A 20,573-nucleotide genomic window follows, 5' to 3' on the forward strand; every position below is an offset into this window, starting at 1 on the left:
CCCTTTTCCTGAAGTCAAAGACCAGCTCTTTAGTTTTGCTGACATCGAGGGAAAGGTTGAGCGATGACACCATGCCACTAAGCTCTCTATCTCCTTTCTATATTCTACTTCATTTGCCATTGTGGAGATGATAAGGACATCTTTGTGGCCTCTCACTCAATAATGATATAACATGTATACAAGTGCTTGTTTGTGGTTGTCACCAGGAGGACTTATGCCAATCTTTCTGACCACCTAGGACAAGATATTTTGTCCAGAGGAGAAATCTGATGGGATTATCTTTCCTTACCTCCTACTTGCTGAAAAGGTTGTCTGGAAAATCAAATGATAAGGGCAGAGAAGGATTAATTTTGAAGAGGAAGATATAGTAGAAGTAGATTTTATGATCTTACCAATACATTCCAGAACAGTACATGGGATCTGCAAAAAGAAAAGAAAGGTAAATTGTAGTGTCTTATTTCATCAAACAGTAATTAGCTCTAAGACAACGTCTAAAGTGCTTTGTTCTCAGAACTTGTATATAGTATACTTTGGCTGCATTGGCTTTAGCTACACCTTTCAATGTCCACACCGTAAGTAACACTTCTGACTTTATTTTCATTGCATTACTGAAATTCTATGGCAAAGGTCTCTAGCCATTCAACTGCTAGGATGAAACTGAAATAATGCGATCCAATGGCTATAAGTGGGAATACAATTAATGAGAACTCTGCTTATCGAACAACATTGCTGTCTAAAAATAAGCAAATCATTAACTTCTCATTTTAAGAATAATTTTAAAATATATTGGCAGCAATGAATCACTGATTCCGAGGTTCACTATGTTATCTCTTCTTCATACTACCTTAAACAGCTGATCAACTTACACTGAGGGCCAACACTGTAAAGAGTATTCATTTATCCATCTAAACATCAATTAGATCAATCTATTAGCATCAATCACTGGGTTTTCAGCATTTTAATACTTGAACAACTTGTTTTTGATGTGTATGTTACATTAAATTGCAAGCTAAAATGAAATATTACTATCTTATCAATTACCATCGAACAACCCTGACACAAGAAACTGCAGATGCTGGAGTTCCTGGAGCAGCAAACAATCTGATGGAGGAAATCAATGGGTCGAGCAGCATCCATAGGAGGAAAGGAATTGCTGACATTTTTAGTGTTTAGATCAAAACACTACCATTGACCACAGGTGTAGTTCAGACTCTAGTCTGATAAACAATTGTTCATTATAGCTCTCAGCCATCTCTTATATATCCATTCAGTATTCACATTAAAACGACTTCATTAATCTAACAAACTTCAGTGTTTCTATTAATTCAACTTTATTAAACATATTTTGAAAGCTCATATGCACCATGTCAGTACGTTCATTTCAGTGAAGGCTTTCAGTGATTTATTAAACTAAGTTTTCCTTTGAAAGGGTGCTAAATATTAATCCTTTTATTTCTCATACCATTGTCTCCAAGTATTTCCTGAGCACTGATTTTTAAGCTGATTGGTCTGCCATTATCAACTCTATCTTTTCTTTCTTTTCAAACAAATACAAGTGTTTTTTAATCCTTTACACCTGTTTAAGACAGTAGCTTCCCAGCTGGTTTTTTCAAGTTCCAGTCTTAGTTATCAGATTCGCAATTTGCCAGGGCCATTCATGATTCAAAGGGTCATTTATTATCAAAGCAGACAACTCTGAAATTCTTCTCCAGATACAAAACCAAGAAAGAAAAGAACAGCCACAGGAACATTGACCTCCAAATCCCCCACCCACGCACGCCAAAAACAATGAGAAAGATGGGGTGAAAAACACTGAATACAAAGGCTATAGGAATGAAAAGAAGCCCATATCCAAACTGCAGAAAACCTGGGTAACATTCTCCAGGCACAGCAGCAGTTTCCCTCTCCAGCAGCAGAGGATCCCATCAATGATCAAAAGGCATACTTCCCTCTCTGGTAGCAGAGAGATCACACCAGCAATCAAAAGGATTCAAACTTATTTCCTCTTTTGGATAGTTGTTCAGTAACATAACCGTTATGCAGGCCATCATATCTCTTACCAGTTTCCCATGTCGATGCTGTGGAGTAAAACCATTTTCTCCTTAGTGTTCACTTCAAGGTGATGTGACTTTTAACTTGAATTACAATAAGCATGTATATTAAATAAATTAAGTAAGCAGTGTAAAAATAGAAATAAAAAAGTAGTGAGATAGTGTTCATGGTTTCAACGTCAATTCAGAAATTGTACGGCAGAGGGGAAGAAGCTGTTCCTGAATCATTGAATGTGTGCCTTCAGACTTCTGTGCCACCTGCCTGATCTGGGTGATGGGGATCCTGAAAGATGGATGTGGCACATTTGTGAGGTATTGCATTTTGAAGATGCCCTGGATGCTTTGGAGCCTAGTGACAATGATGGAGCTGACTAAATTTACAGCTTTTTGCAGCTTATTTCAATCCTATGCACTAACACCCCCACGCCATCCAAAACACTGATGCAGACAGTTAGAATGCAAGTGTCTTTGGTGACATACCAAATCTCCTCAATCTCATAATGAATTATAGCCACTGTTTTGCCTTCTTTGTAGCTGCTGGGGCCATACAAGCTTGAAAATTGTTTTCTCTTTTGGATCACAATCAAGAGATAATCTGCAGATGCTAGAAATCCAAGCAACACACACGAAATGCAGAAGGAACTCAGCAGGCCAGGCAGCATCTATGGAGAAGAGTACAGTCGATGTTTTGGGCCGAAACCCTTCTCTCTCTTGGATACTCATTCAATAACATAACCATTATACAGGCTATTATATCCTCTGCTGGTTTCCCATGTCAGTGCTGTGGAACAAGACCATTTTCTCCTTGGAGTACACTTCAACATGAAATGACTGTGGGTTTGAACATCAAAACTATGATCATTTCACAAGGTTGACTTACAAATGTAGATTAGATCTCACAAGTGATTTTGAATCCTCTGGCCTTTTTTAAATGTAACTAGCTTCACCCTCCACATCACAGCAACCTCGTCTTCTCTTACCAGCTCCCTGAAATGGACCAGTGAACTATTCTGTATCAATACAGCAGTGGAGGGTGAATATTAGCTTTGACCATGATGTTCCCTCCCAAGAATAAATAAAACTTATTGGTAAACACTTGCCATTGTACCTATAGAATTTATGTTTATTTTTTGCCAAAATATAGGTAACTAAGTATATCCCACAACTAAGTATATGAAAAAAGAATCTGATTGCACGTGGTGAATGAAAGAAGGAGGACTTATTGCCTGCCTAACTAAAGTGGTAAAACAGCACAGCTCTTAATAGAACATAGAATATAGAAATTTACAGTACTTTACAGGACCTTTGCCCCACAATGTTGTGCGGACCTTGTAACCTACTCTAGAACCTGCCTAGAATTTCCATAGCACATAGCCCTCTATTTCTCTAAGCTCCATGTACCTATTTAAAAGGCTCTTAAAAGATCCTATTGTATCCACTTCCACTAACGCTGCCGGCAGTGCATTCTACTCTCTGTGTGAAAAAATTACCCCTGACATCCCCTTGGTACCTATTTTCAACCACCTTAAAACTATGCCCCCTTGTGTTAGCTATTTCGGCCCTGGGAAAAAGCCTCTGGCTATCCACATGATCTATGCCCCTCAGCATTTAATACACCTCTATCAAGTCATCTCTTATCCACAGTCACTCCAAAGAAAAAAGGCCAAGTTCACTCAACCTATTCTCATAAGGTACGCTCTACAATCCAGGCAACATCCTTGTAAATCTCCTCTGCACACTCTCTATAATATCCACTATACTCTTCGTCTTTCATGTATAGGATTTGCCCATTTTAATAGTTATGCATGTTACTGAAGAATAATTTTACTCATATTCCTGGACTGGATTATTACAAATTAATTCACTTTTCCTGCGAATCTGCTGGGGTCGTCTATTATGTCCGGTGCACCAATGTGCCTCCTGTACATTGGTGAGACTCATCGTAAATTGGGGGACTGCTTAATCGCTTCTTCGGCCAAAAGCAGAACTTCTCAATCATTCAGCATTTTAATTCTGATTCCACTTTCTGCTCTAACATGTCTCCTTTTATGCCACCTGCAGGGTGGAGAAACAACACCTGATATTGTCTCTGGGTAGCCTCCAAGATGAATATTGATTTCTCTTTCCAGTAGAAGAAATATTCCTTCCCCCCCCCCCTTTTTCCCCCACTGTGTCTTACCTCTTCTCCATAAGACATAGCAGCAGAACTACGTCATTTGGCCCATCAAGTCTGCTCTGCCATTTTTTCATGGCAAATTCATTTTCTCTCTTCGTCCCAATCTCCTGCCTTTTCTCCGTATCCCTTCATGCCGAACTAATCAAGAATCTATCGACCTCTACCTTAAATATACCCAATGACTTCCAACAGTCAGCATGGATTTGTGCATGGAAGGTCATGTTTGACAAATCTTATTGAATTTTTTAGAAGAGGTTACAAGGAAAGTTGATGAAGGTAAAGCAGTGGATGTTGTCTATATGGACTTCAGTAAGGCCTTTAAAAAGGTTCCACACGGAAGGTTAGTTAGGAAGGTTCAATCGTTAGGTATTAATATTGAAGTTGTAAAATAGATTCAATAGTGGCTGGATGGGAGATGCCAGAGAGTAGTGCTGGATAACTGTTTGCCAGGTTGGAGGCCGGTGACTAGTGGTGTGCCTTAGGCATCTGTACTGGCTCCAATGTTGTCTGTCATATACATTAATGATCGGGTGGTAAATTGGATTAGTAAGTATGCAGATGATACTAAGGTAGGTGGCGTTGTGGATAATGGAGTAGGTTTTCAAAGCTTTCAGAAGGATTTAGGCCAGTTAGAAGAGTGGGCTGAATGATGGCAGATGGAGTTTAATGCTGATAAATATGAGGTGCTATATTTTGGTAGGAATAATCCAAATAGGACATACATGGTAAATGGTAGGGCATTGAAGAATGCAGTAGAACAGAGTGACCTAGGAATAATTGTACATAGTTCCCTGAAGGTGGAATCTTGTGTGGACAGGGTGGTGAAGAAAGCTTTTGGTATGCTGGCCTTTAAAAATCAGAGCATTGAATATAGGAGTTGGGATGTAATGTTAAAATTGTACAAGGCATTGGAAAGGCCGAATTTGGAGTATTGTGTACAGTTATGGTCACCAAATTCTAGGAAAGATGTCAACAAAATAGAGAGAGTACAGAGAAGATTTACTAGAATGTTACCTGTGTTTCAGCACCTAAGTTACAGGGAAAGGTTGAACAAGTTAGGTCTTTATTCTTTGGAGTGTAGAAGGTTGAGGGGGGACTTGATAGAGGTATTTAAAATTATGAGGGGGATAGATAGAGTTGACGTGGATTGTAGTGTTCTCGCTCAGGTGTAAAAGAAATCTGAACTAAACACCGAGGTAAACCGTAGTCAATGAAAACAGAATCGCAGTAAGATTAACCGTTTACTGTTCACTTTTCCACATTAACGTATGGTGAAAACCATTGATAAAACAATACAAAATATATACAGAATTTGTTTCCTTCTTGATATTACATTTACATCATAAATACTTGCAAAAGTAAAACTACAACTATATTACATTAAAGTGCAACATACAGTCAGAATCTACCTATGCCATTGACTGCTTTAAATACACTTCAACATAAACTATCTGCAACTCTTTAAGTAACAAAAACTTAAACCTTATCAACCGTCATTACTTTTAACAGAATCAGCATTAACATTTTAATTCAACATATCGATTATCTCATGAACTTACGGTGTTGCTTCACTGATGTTTCTAGTGCGTAGAAAGAAAACTTCTCTCACGCTGATCCTGCACATGTGAGCCCCCTCCTTCCCGTTTCTCCAAACCGGTATTTTCCCACAAGACACGGCGAAACCGGGCGTGACATCATCGCATGCCGCGATATATCACAGACAACGAATTTACTTTAAACAATCTTAACGTTAACTAGAGAATGATAACAAATGAATTACTAAAGTGAAAATATTATAAACTATACAAATGCCATAAAGGCAACACATGGATAATCTTTTTGCATTGAGAGTAGGGGAGATTCAAACAAGAGGACACGAGTTGAGAGTTAGGGGGCAAAAGTTTAAGGGTAACACGAGGGGAAATTTCTTTACTCAGAGAGCGGTAGCTGTGTGGAACGAGCTTCCAGTAGAAGTGGTAGAGGCAGGTTTGGTATTGTCATTTAAAGTAAAATTGGATAGGTATATGGACAGGAAAGGAATGAAGGGTTATGGGCTGAGTGCGGGCCAGTGGGACTAAGTGAGAGTAACCATTTGGCATGGACTAGAAGGGCCGAGATGGCCTGTTTCCATGCTGTAATTGTTATATGGTTATATGACTTGGCCTCCACAGTCATTTGTGGCAACAAATTACATAGAGTTCTCAAATGCCAGTCACTTCTTCCTGGGTGCCCTCCTCTTTCCCTTTCTCCTATGGTCCACTCTCCTCCTCTGTCAGATTCCTCCTTCTCCTGCATTTTACATTTCCTACCCACCTAGCTTCAACTGTCAACTTCAAGTGATCCTCCTTCCTCTCCTCCCACCTTTTTGTTCTGGCATCTTCCCCCTTCCTTTCAGCTCTGAAGAAGGGCCTCAGCCCAAATATCGACTGTGTATTCATTTCCATAGCTGCTGTCTGACCTGTTGAGTTCCTCCAGCATGTGTGTGTGTTGATTTAGATTTTCAGCATCTGAAGAATTTCTCATGTTCATGAATTACTAATAAATATTCAAATTAAATAGTTTCTATGGCCAGGAAAGCCACATTATGCTAATACTACCTCTTTACTAATATTAACAAATGGTGTAAAATACATCTTCTGTATTCTCTATAGCAAATAAGAATAAATTTAAATTGTGAAATAAAATCTTGATTATATTTACAAAATTAATTCCAGTTTTAATGCTACATTTCATTTCCAACAAATACTTTGCAATAAAAATCAAATTGATGAATTCAAAGTACACAACTTCATGACATATTTTTTTCAAATTGTTTGTTTTAAATAGTTTAACAACTCCAGTTAAGATTATGTTAATTTTGAAGACTGCAATTTGTGAAATGTACTTAGTGGGGGATAGGGATGATTTAAAAAGCAGACTTGTTTAAGTCACAGCTTACTCCTGCACCAACAAGATAATTTAAACTTATTACTCATTAAGGCAACATGTTTACAATTAGTAAACGTGGAAATTAATCACAAATTAATCTACAAACAATTCAACTTTATAAACAGACACAAAGTTAAAGCAAGTACAGTATGCATACAATTTGTATCCTTGTTAACAACTTCCCTATTATTTATGAACTGGATTACTGAGTAATTATGTGATCACCATAGTAATTCTACTTTAAAATCAGTGATTGAATGTTTAATCATTACTATTATTTATTGTTTGCTGCATCATAAGCTAGATTAATTTGAAACACAAATTCCAATATGTCAGTGCCAGGTTTGTGAGTTACTTTGCCAAGAGAGGATTTTAAAGGTTAATCTTATTACACCCATAAGCATTCTGGTCAAGCTTTGGTTCTTATAGATTGTGGAGTGTTTGATGATGTTTGTCTCATTGGTTCCTGGGGTACGTTTTGAATATTCCAGCGACTCTTACAGTTTAAAAGATTTCTACAGCATGAAGATAGTATAAAAGCACTTGTGCCTTCCTGAGTAACACAACCATTGCTTAACACATGTTTGAGAGTCCAAGATTATTTGGGCCACTAAAATTGCCATTTGAACTAGAATCAGGTTTAATATAACTGGCATATGTTGTGAAAATTGTTAACTTTGCAGAAGCAGTACAATGCAATAAATAATAATACCAAAAAAAAACAGAATTTCTAGTGCAAAAAATAGAAATTTAAAAGAAGTAGTGAGACTAGGGCCCATGATGGAGCTGATTAAGTCTAAAACGCTCTGCAGTTGATTTTGATCCTGTACAGTAGCTCCCTCGACTAACCATTTAGTGATGCAGCCAGCTTGAATGTTCTCCATGGTACATCTATAGAAATTTATTACTATTTTTGGTTATACACCAAATCTCCTCATACTCCTAATGAAATATAGTTGTTGTCATATCTTCTTTCTAACTGTATAATTACTATCCAGCAGCTTCTCTAAACCTGTGCAAAGACCATGAACATTGCCACAGATGTTCCTATTTATCTATAAAGAAGAACATTGCTTTGCTTAAAATCCATTCCAATTAACATGACAAATGGGGTTAATGAAGGGTTGATGTGGAGTGGATATCTCTTTTGAGGGAAACTGAAACCGGGGTCACTGAGCATTAGGGTTAAGCAAAAGTTGAAGCATTTTGTTGAGGTTGATTCTCTGAAGCTCACTTCATCAGCGTGCTGCATGTAATATTTTTTTCAGAGGAAGTTAGATTCTGGTTACGTAAGGGGCTGAAAAGTGGGAGGTAGGATTTCAGAGCTGAGGTTAAAGTCATATCAGCGTGAATTTTGTTGAACCAAGAAGCAGGAATGAGGGGCTGAATGGCCTTTTCTAGATCATCCAGTCCTTTGAGATAATTTCTGAAGTGACTTGTGTCTGAACTCTATTTACCTGCATCATTTCCACTACCTTAAGATTTCAGAAGAATATCATATTTACTTTTGAGGGTAATCTTGACAAATTTGTGAGGGAGAAATGAGCAAAACTAAAAAAAACGTTTTCCTTTAATCCTTTAATAATCCATACCACATTCTAAACTTAATTCCCCGAGTTCTGATTATCTCCATTAAAGGAGATATTTCTCAATGCAGCATATCAAACATACAAATCACTTTACATACCTCAATCGCATCATTCTTTCATCGTCTTTACTCTGACAAACATCTCTAAGCTTTAACATGCTGAAATTACCAATATTTCAACAAGTCTTTAAAAATCTTTGCATGTGACTATTAATGGATTAGTGTCATTGACTGAAGTCTCTCCAAAGTTTTGTCAACACATCCAGGTGAGCACACGGGGAGACAGTGTACTTGACCACTGCTACTCTACTTTGTAAGCACTATTCCACAGTGCTTACAAAGCACTCTTCTGTCTGCCGCTTGGGAAGTCTGATCACTCCTCCATCTTGCTTCTGCCTATCTACAAGCAGAAGCTGAAACAAGAGACGGCCATAGTTAAAACCGTCCACTGTTGGTCCAACCAATCAGTCTCCATGCTATAGGACTGCCTTGATGACATCATCTGGAATGTCTTTCATGATGAGAATGTCTCTGAGTTCACAGAAGGGATCATGAGCTTCACCTGGAAGTGCATCGAGGATGTTGTCCCACAAAAATTTGGCCGGGTCTATCCAAACCAGAAACCCTGCATCAAAAGTCACCATCGCAGACTTCAAGGCTAAATGCAGTGCAATAGCGAAGCTCAACACACCATCCTTACACATCTGGAGAAGAGGGATGCTTATGTGAGAATGCTGTTCTTGAACTATAGTTCAGCATTCAACACCATATTTCCCTCTAGGCTTGACAAGAAGCTCAGAGACCTTGGCCTTCACCCTGCCTTATGCAGCTGGATCCTGGACTTCCTGTGACATTGCCAGCAGGTGGTAAGAGTGGGCTCCCTCATCTGTGCCCCTCTGACCCTCAAAATAGGAGCTTTCCAGGGCTGTCTTAAGCCCCCTCCTTTACTCTCTGTATACTCATGACTGCGTTGCTACCCACGGCTCCAAATTGCTAATTAACTTTGGAGTTAATACTACATTGATTGGACTAATCTCAAATAATAATGAGGCAGCCTACAGAGAAGTCATCACCCTGACACAGTGGTGTCAAGAGAATAACCCCTCCCTCAATGTTGCAAAAACAAAGAAGCTAGTTGAGGACTACAGGACAATGGAGACAGACAATTGACATCAATGGATCTGGTATTGAAAGGTTGAACAGCTTTAAGTTCCTTGGTATACACAGCATCGAGGATCTCAATTGGTCTGTACATACTGGCCGTGTGGTGAAAACAGCAGCGCTTTCACCTCAGATAGTTGAAGAAGTTCAGCATGAATCCCCGAATCCTAAGGACTTTCTACAGGGCTACAACTGAGAGTATCCTGACTGGCTGCATCACTGCCTGGTATGGGAACTGTACTTCCCTCAGTTGCAGGATTCTGCAGAGAGTGGTGCAGACAACCCAGCACACCTGGGAATGTGAACTTCCCACTATTCAGAACATTTACAGAGATAGATGCGTAAAAAGGGCCTGAAGAATCATTGGGGACCCAAGTCACTCCAACCAGAAACTGTTCCAGCTGCTACCATCCAGGAAATGTTACTGCAGCATTAAAGCCAGGACCAGCAGACTCTAGGTCAGCTGGCCATCAGTCTGATTAATTCACAGTGACACAATTGTATTTCTAAGCTATATTGACTATTCTATTGTATATCTTACTGTATATACTAATTATTACAAATTACTATAATTTCAACAATGCACATTCAGATGGAGATGTAACATAAAGATTTTTAACATCTCATGTATGTGAAGGATGTAAGAAAATAAACTCAATTCAATTCAATTTTCTGACCGACCATGAATCCTACTTCTCTGATACCAGCAACTTAGGGATGTAATGGAAAATGGGTCTTCCATTTCTGTAAATGGCTGCAAAGCTCTTCCAAGTCAGGTGTTGACAATCATAATCTCAATCATAAGAAGTTCACTGTGTAATAACCAATTTCAGGTCATAAATTCCATTTGTAATAGTCACAAGAAAGAAAGATAAGAAATATTTGCCAACGTCAAGGAGATGAATTGGAACAAAGGCTCTATTTCATGCTATATAACCCCATGACTATAATTTTGTGTTTTGAGATTATGTGAATATGCAAATATTCTCAAATCTCATAAGACTGGCATATTAACTTTGGGTCTTGCATTTACACCTGCAGGAGTCTTCTCTTTAAGGTGTTCAGTGTTTTAACTTTGCCTTGGAGGCACTCAAGCATTCTTCAATTATTCCAGAATGTTTACAGATGGTGCATGGAAGAAGATTGGAGTGTATTAGGAAAAGTCTGTGCTTCCAAGAAGTAATGCATATTGTGAAAAGGTCAATGAATCAGGGTTGGTTATGGCAATTTAGTGTCTCAGAGAATAGATTAGTCTTTGGAAATCAGAATCAGAATCAGGCTTAATGTCACCAGCATATCATCATGAAAATAGTTGTCTTTGTACAATGCAATGCAAAATAATGGAGAAAAATGTGAAATACTATAAGTATATATAACAGTAAGTAGGACCAAAATAAAAATAAAAAAAATCTTTGTAATCAAGTTAAATCATTTAAAGGATGAGTTGCTCTAATAATTTGTACTATGTTCATTTCAACATGAAGTTTCAACTATTGTGGATAAACATGGAGATACATGAAAGCGAAATCTTTTATGATAAACAATTTTGTAGAGATAAAAGGGGAGTGACTGTTTTGTGAAAGCCAGTTGCAAATTCTTTGTTCTGAGTGGTGGCCAATCTGTTCCATGCTCTCTCCTTCATATATGTCATTATTATGGAAAAGGGAAGAATTACATCTTTAATTTCTTCTTTGTTATTCAGTCAGTAAAAGCATCAACTCTTCTTTCAATAAACATTGAAGGTGTGACTGGGTTCAGTATGACACCACAGCTTTCAGTTGACCATTCTTTTATCCTGATTTTTTTGATAGCATGGAAATTAATATCTTCTATAATTCCTTTTATATTTTAACATAAATCTGAGCAGAACCAATGGCCAAGACTGTAGCTGCTTAACTTGATCACGCATGTACCATTGAAAATCATATTTCTGTGTCATAACAACTGGCCTGATTGAATACCACATCACAACAGCTGCCTGGGCACTGACACTGGCATTCACGATAAGAGAATAAACATTGTAAGGTAAGTAGGCATGAATGGCATACACATGTTTCCTCTTCAGAAATTTTGAAGTTATTTAATTCTATACTGATCTTGTCAACTGTTCTTTACACTTGTGTGATCTACTATTACTCCTTTTCCTCTTTAGTTTGCTTTAATTATGCAGTTCTATGAAGAAGGGTGTAAATTTTATTCCCCTCACTATCAAGAGCAATAAATCTTTATTAACTGTTATGATACGGCAACAATGAACATAGAATTGAGTCAAGTTTTTTTATAAACAAATAAACATTTATTTAAACTCTGTTCAATAAAAATGAAAAGTAAGCAAATGACTAACTTAACTGGAAGTTAACTGCTATGCAGCAACTCGAACAGTTCTTAAAGGGATAAATGTGAAAGTCCAAATGATTTATACAGTCCATTAGGAGAGACTTTCCTGACGTAACAAATTCCTCGACCACGTGACGTTACTGCTGATCCCAGCCGAAATATGCCTCGGCCGAAGGATTCACAATGAAGGAAATAAAAACTGCTTGAAGGAACTTACCTTTTCCTTGGCGAATAACACTGTGCCCAACCCTTTCTGCTCTTACAATGCAGTGGCTATCTTGGATGCAGGTTACTATTTGCAGAACGAAGATCCAGTAAGGTTGATCCTGTATTAAACCGCCGCCGACACCAACTTTACTCAATCCTTCAGGTTTCTGTACTTCGGTAAATCTTCACTCCCCAATACTTAGACTTTAAGATTAAATCGAAGATACATCAAACATAACTGGCAGTGATTTTCAAAACTGCTGGCACAATGACAATGTACCTTACAGTAAGAATTAAAACTCCACTTTAAAAGAAAATTGCGTCATGAAACCAAATACGCAGCATAATTGAGTAATGGACAACTTAAATGACTTCCCAACAAAAACTCCTGCATCACAACAGGCTTTCCCAATTTTTTATCTGTTGGAACAGGCCATCACATTACCTCACACTGGTGGGAAAATACATCACCCCACCATCACAAGACCATTACATCATGCTCACCAGATGTTCAATTACATCATGGTCATAACACAATCACAAGATACCCACGAGGTATGTAACATAACCAATGGTGACCAGGTGCCTTCTCAAGTGGACAATATTGCATAATGCTTCTTATATATGCATTTGAACACAATAACGTTCAAGTCACTAATCCCCTTGGGTAGTACGGGTAATGATGTTTGGTTGAAGGAAGAATGCTGCAGGCTTTCGATCAGCACCAACCCAACCTGGAATCCACAGAGCCCTTGCTTAATAGTATTGGTCCATGGCATAACAAAAGTTGGGAACCCCTGCTTTAGTGGAAGCACAGCCCTCGGGAAGCACACAGTATCATCAACGGCTAAATGTGATCACTTAGGTCTGCAGAAAATAATTCATGGGATTGAGTGCATAAGGATAATTCTTCATCTCATCTTCTTTGGTAACATTAGAATTGCACATTTCAAGTCAGCTGATCCACATCTAAATTCTGCTTTGAACAGAGATGATTGAAATTAGCAGAGAATATATTCACGGAATACTAAAAGATTGAAATGTAATGGAATTAGCAGAAATTTAATTTCATTTCAATGATTTACTGGAGCAAAACAAATACTCTGCAGTACTTAATATTTAATGAAAATCAGCATGGCTCATTTAGGCCATTGATAAACTGGTACTGTCATTTTATGTGGCTCCAATCAGACTTCTCAGATCTTGGACAAGCTAACCATTAGTCCTTAAATAAATCAGCAAGGAGCATTCAAGCATACTGCCAAAGGTTTGAGTGATTCATCTTATTTCCGAGTTGGGAAGAGTAATTTCTCCAGCTTCTCAAAATGTCTGTAGTTTGCCAACAGCCCATTTTAGAGCAGTATTAATCACTGACTGCCTCAGAAAAATGACTGATCTTCATAGAACAGTGTTTCATGCACTTACTATTTTCCACCGAGACAGCATAATTAGAGGTAATCCCATTATCCAATCCATATTTGTAATGACACCATGAGATTTCATTGGATCTTGAGTGAATGTTGAAGGACCATTCTCTCCCAGTATTATGCCAGCCTCTCTAGCGGATCTGTCCTACCACTGAAAGAAGATGGACCCAGGAATTGTGATGGATTATCTAAAAGTAATGATGAGTTTGATGATGACTATGTCAGGCTCTTTCTCAGTGAGTCAACCCTCCCATTTTAGAGACAGTTCCTGCACATTTGTAAAATCGACCTAGCAGGCTTAATTTGCCTATGATTAATTTTGCATTATGTGGATGCAATAACAAAGTCAATGACAGGTAGTCCATCTAATTTTCATCTTTCTCAGGTTTAATATGGCAGTTTGATGCAACTAAGTGGCATACTGAGCTATTTCATAATCAGCCACATTGGTAGAACAATGGCTTTATGTAGGCCAATGTGTAAGCAAGGCATACTTCCTGACCAGTGGGCATTTGTGAGTGATATGGGTGTTTAACGATAATCTGGACCATTTTACAGAGGCTAGATATTAGTCCTGAAGAAGGCTCTCTGTCTGAAACATTGATTGCTTGTTCACTTCCATGGAAGCTGCCTGACCTGCTGAGTTCTTCCAGCATTTTGTGTATGGAACCCTAGATATTATTTATCAAATTAAAAAAAATACAGATTATTAACTGAAGGTTAAATTCTACCAATATTATAATATCTGAACTTATATGTCTGCATTTTTAGTCCATGGTACTGGGTTACTGAAATACTGCAATAACATTGTCCCAATGACCTTCTTAACCTTGTATCTACCTCATGGATACACAAGTGGTAATGATTTGGAATAGTCTTTTGGGCAGAATGAAGAACAGATCGCAAGGATTTTCCACAGCTTGGCAGTTTTATTTTTATTGTAAGGTGTGTCAGTTTTCTGGCAGTTCTTGAAAGAGGCAGATATTTCTTTTTGAGGAGATAATTCAGTTATAGATGTTGTGTTGATTATTTTTACTGCAGCTACAAAGAGCCCAGTGGACATTATTTACTGTACCAAATCTGTTCTAAACTATACAGGTGCTTGGACATCAATTCAGACCATTATATATTTTCAAAATGTGTTTATCAATTTAGTCTTTTGCCAGAATGCAGTTATGACTTTCATTAAGTCTTATCATGAGGAAAAAACATTTTAACAGCTCATTCATTATCCAATTACTAACTCAGCATGAAAACATTATTGATTTAGTAATATTTCCACTTTTAGAATTATATCCTCAAGCTCTTTTTTTTATATTGTTAAGAACCTGAATTAAAATTATAGCCCACGTATTCTCCTTAAAGTATTTTTTGATCCTGAATCTTGGGCAAAAAAAAATGTAGAAATAAATGTAATCAAAAGGATGCTGGACAAACCAAGCAAGTCAGTAAAGGAAGAAAAGTCTGAAGTTGCTTTTCTCTTTTGCCTCTTTGTTACAACCCTACAGTCCTCATTGGAATGAATGAGCTTGTGGATCATGTGCAGAACTTTCATGTTGCATGGTCCTAAAGAAGATTTCACAGCATGAAAGCTTTGTAATCTCATCAACATTCCAGGCAATTTCCTGACACAAGTTTGTGATATCCCAGCATGGAAGGGGCTAGGCTATCTGTAACATATCTTGGCATATAACATTTGAACACTCTATGTTCAAGTGGAAATCACAATCTCACCAATATTATCACTGAAAAATGCCACCAGTATATTTGGGCCATTAAATCTTTTGAAAGCTGGGGGTATTATGTTCAAGAAAAACAATGATATGTCATCCCTAAGTTATCTGTTACATATAACTGGCTTTTAATTCAGAGGGCACTTACAGATTGGCAAAGAAGCGTCAACATTGCACGGGACCTATCAGCGGCCACAACTGAGTTTGTCGAAGGAGTGCTTCTCGTAGGTCAGACATGGTGATTTAAAACGAGAGCTTCGAAGGCGATAGTCCGTTTTGCGGGGTCTATCACAGGCAACAAATGAGCTTGACGAGCTAAATAAAAGTACAAAAGGGATAAGCGGAGCGGCTGTTGTCGAGAGTAGGCCAGTGGCGAGAGTAGAAGCGACAGGCTTCGGTGAGCTAAGTGGATAGGTGGATTTCATTTATGGTTTTTCTTTGCATTTTTTTTGAGGAATATAGAGTATGTTGGTCAAGTTAGTTTCTTGCTCTGAATGTTGGATGTGGGAATCCTGGGAATCTTCCAGTCTCCCAGATGGCTACATCTGCGCCAGATGCACCAAGATGCAGCTCATGAGAGACTATGTTAGGGATCTGGAGCTGCAGCTCAATGACCTACTGCCTATTAGGGAGAGTGAACTGCAGATAGAGAGGAACTCCAGGGAGTTAGTCATCTCGAGGCTGCAGGAGATAGATATGTGGGTGACTGTCTGGGAAGCGAAGGGAAGACTTCAGATAGTAGAGAGCACCCCTGTGACCATTCACCCCAGTAATCATTATCTCATTTTGGATGTGGTTGAGGGGGATGACCTGACAGAGGACGATCACGGCGATCGGGTCTCTGGCACTGAGCCCGGTTCCGTGGTGCAGAAGAGAAAGAGAAAGATGAGGAATGCGGTAGTCATAGGGGATTCCATAGTGAGAGGAACAGACAAAAGGTTCTGTCAGCCTGATGGAGATACCGGCATGGTGTGTTGCCTCCTAAGTGCCAGGGTATGGGATGTCTCGGATCAGGTGCAGAGTATTCTGCAGGGAGAGCGTGAACAGCCAGAAGTCCTGGTACACGTTGGTACCAGACATAGGTAGAAAAAGGGAGGTGGTCCTTAAGAGAGAAATCAGGGAGCTATTTGATTTTCCGGATTTCCTGAATTAGTCAAATTACATACTCACCATGCTACTGTAATAAGAAGTTTAAGAACTGATCTTTATTTTTCTTTGAAATGATACGAACTGCTCACAGTGCTCACAAGCAGCAGGCCTGTTAAAGGAGGGAGATAAGCAAAACATAAAGCTTTGATAGAGTTAGATGTAAGGAATGTGATAACTTGATTTCCAGATATGAGTGAAATCATCTCAGTTGGCAAAGTTTGACTGATAAGCTTTTTTTGAAACAAGCGAGTTCAGTGGAAAATGTAAAATCCTCCCTACATATCTATAATTAAAAACTAGTTAGTTTTAGAATTATAGCTGACCGGTATGCATAGATTCAAAATGAATCGAGGCTTTGTTGATTATACAAGTTGGAGTATTGAGACCAAAATGACAATTGGTGCCAAGCAAACGGGCATGAAACTAACTACCATATTAATTATTTTATGCACGGTTTTAGATTTGTTTTGTTTGTCCTTTCCATCACCTACAAGGGTGTGGGACTTGTTCTTTTATCAATTATTTTACATATTGTTTTTGACTTTGTGTTTTGCATATCTTTGTTTTTCATATCAACAAAATACTCTACAGCAAATTTGTTTTCCTTCTCCCTCTCTGATGCAGATCCTTGAAACCTGTTTAAATTTCCCTTACATTTTCATATAGTCAACAGTATTTGTGTAAAATATTGAGAAGGAAGACAAACAAGTTGAAACTGGTGACCTTCCAGGTCCCCAGGTGGATGAACAACAGAGGTTCCCAACCTTTTTTAAGCAATGGAACAATACCATTAAACAAGGGGTCTGTGGACCCCAGATGGATAACTCTGCAAGTTTTGATAGCTTGGCTAATGTATGGAGTAAATAGGGATCTCCTCGGTTTTCAGATTCAGATTCAGTTTATTGTCATTTAGAAACCACAAATGCAATGCAGTTAAAAAATGAGACAACGTTCCCCCAGAATGATATCACAAAGGCATATGACAAAACAGACTACACCAGAAAATCCACATAACGTTTGGCAATCCCCAATCCAGAGTTCAGAGAGGCTGCTGCATATTAATATCGCGCTACCGTTTATAATGTTCCCCGGAAAGGAGCTCCAAATCCACCAGACAAAAACAAGACCAAAAACTAAAGCTACAAGACCTGCACAAAACCACACAGTTACAACATATAGTTACAACAGTGCAAACAATAGCATAATTGATAAAAAAAAACAGACTATGGGCACAGTAAAAATAGTCCAAGATGTTAAAGGACTGTAAGTTCAAAAGAAATCACCACAGTTTCCACAAGTCCCCAGGGTCCCGACAGACTCGCCATCCCACGCCGGCAGCAGAAGGGAGTACCCTCACTATGGACTTCCAAGGCGCCGCCCGACTCAGCCTCGCAGACGCAGCACACAATGGAAGCTCCGTCGAAACCAGCCTCGCAGAAGCAGCACACACTGAAAGCGACCTGAGTCCGTCGAACCTCCGAGCCGACTACCATCTCCTCCGGCAGAGCTTCTCCGAACACCATCCTCTGCCGAGTGTATTAAGATGGCCCCACCAATGGCCATCGGCAACGCGACCCCGAGGACTGGGGGCCTGTTCTTCCCAGCAGACTCCAGGACCTCACAGCAGCAGCAACGAAGAAGGTCTTCCTGTAATTTCCCGATGTTTCTCCATGCTTCCACATACATTTTAAATCGATTATGATTGCGCATGGCACCCCACTTCACAAATAACAGATAATCAGTTCCGGAGTGGCCGCTGCAAACTGCGTCGTGCCGCCATCTTGGATGTGCTTGGATTTTGGATGTAAAAGTTGAGGCATAAACCAGGAAAGCTGTCATACATGATACTTAAATATTTTGAAGGAGAAGGCTTCACTAAAAAGAAAGAAAACCTCACCCAGTGGAATGTAAAATTAGCACTTCACCTGGACAGCAGTGTGCCAAGAGTGTCAAACTAATTTGAAACTGAGAGAGAAAGAAACTAACAACCCCAGAAAATCAAATTATAATCTTAACTGAAGCAGTGAAGGTTGCAGAAGGGGCAGATTAATGTCACATGTAGATGAGGTTTTCAGCTCTGGATGGTCCAGAGTACATTTAACTCCAGCTCCAGTTCTTAGACCTTGCCAGTCAGGAGCTGAAGATGAAAGCTCTTCATGCAGATGTGGTGATCAGTGAGACTGTTAGGTACTCTCTCTGTAACCTCACATTTTACAGGAGGATCATTCCTTAAATTCCATCCTGCCGTCACTTGATATACCATTGGCTGTTTGCAGATGACATAAAGGTAAGTGTAGAGGCAGCTGATGTTGAGGAAGCAGTAAGGACTTAGACAGATTGGGCAAAAAGGCAATGAAGTGGCATATGGTATATAATGTAGGGAAATGTATGGTCATGCACTTTGGTAGAAGAAATAAAAATGTAGATTTTCAGGGAAGAAATTCAAAATTATGAGGTGCAAAGGGATTTGGGAGTCATGTGTAGGATTCCATAAAGGGTAACTTACAGACTGAGTCAATGGTAGAGAAGGCAAACACAGTGTTAGCATTCATTTTGAGAGAACTAAGCATTAAGGCCAGAACCAACAGGTTCCAGGACTGCTTCTTTCCCAGGCCATCAGATTTAACAATACAGATCATTCTGATTGCATACCTGACTGTACATACATGTATACAAAACAACTGTGTATATAATCTTAGTGTTTGTGCAATATCCTCCCACAGTTCCCTTCCTATTGCTTCTCCTATTGCATAGCAACGGAGATGCATCATAAAAGTTTTTACTCTCTTATGTTAGGAGATGGATGTAATAAATAAAATTCTCTTCTATTGTATTCTCTTCTACTCTAAGATGTAATGCTAAGGCTTTATAAGGCCTTGTTCAGACTGCTCTTGGAGTATTGTGAGCAGTTTAGGGCCCCTTTTCTAACACAAGATGTATTAGGGAGGGTCCAGGGGTGGTTCATGTGAATGATTCCAGGAATGAAAGTATTAATGTATGAGGAGCATTTAGTGGCTCTGGGCCTGTACTCAGTGATGAGTAAACTCTTCTCAGCATTCTCATGAAATTTAGAATAGGGGTGGGAGGTATCTTATTGAAACCTATTGAATATTGAAAGGCCTAGACAGAGTGGATATGGAGAGGATGTTTCATACAGTGGGTCAGTTAAGGACTAGTGGACACAGTCTCAGAATAGAAAGACATCCTTTTAGAAAAGAGATGAGGAGGGATTTCTTTAGCCAGATGGTAATTATTGATAAAGGTGGCCGCAGAAGCTAAGTCATTGCGTATATTTAAAGTGGAGGTTGATAGTTTCTTGATTCATCAGGGTTATGAAAGATTACAGGAAGAAAGCAGGAGAATGGGGTTGAGAGTGATAATGGGTCAGCCATGATGGAATGCTGGAGCAAACTCTATGGGCCAAATTGCCTAATCCTGCTCTGATATCTTATGCTCTTATTTAACAGAAGTAGAAATTAAAAAGGAAAGGGATTAATATGACTGATGAAGGTTCTCGACTGAAAACGTCAGCAGTTTGTCCTACTCCATACATGCTGCTTGACCTGTTTAGTTTCTCCAGCTTTTTGTGTGTGTTACCCTGAATTTCCAGCATCTGCAGAATCCCTTGTTTTTAAAAAAGGGAAGAGTCACAGGTAGATTCAGGCAACCGCTTCACAGGATGATTGGGACTCTGACCACTGGGGCAGAGATATTTGGTGCTCAGATGATTCAGATAGGAAATGGATTTATGGGGAAGAAAGTGAACTATCTCATGACAATAAACTGGAAGTCTGAAGGAGAGACCTGGTCGCGTAC

The sequence above is a fragment of the Hypanus sabinus genome, chromosome 5 (genome assembly GCF_030144855.1).
Source record: "Hypanus sabinus isolate sHypSab1 chromosome 5, sHypSab1.hap1, whole genome shotgun sequence".
NCBI classification, from domain to species: Eukaryota; Metazoa; Chordata; class Chondrichthyes; order Myliobatiformes; family Dasyatidae; genus Hypanus; species Hypanus sabinus.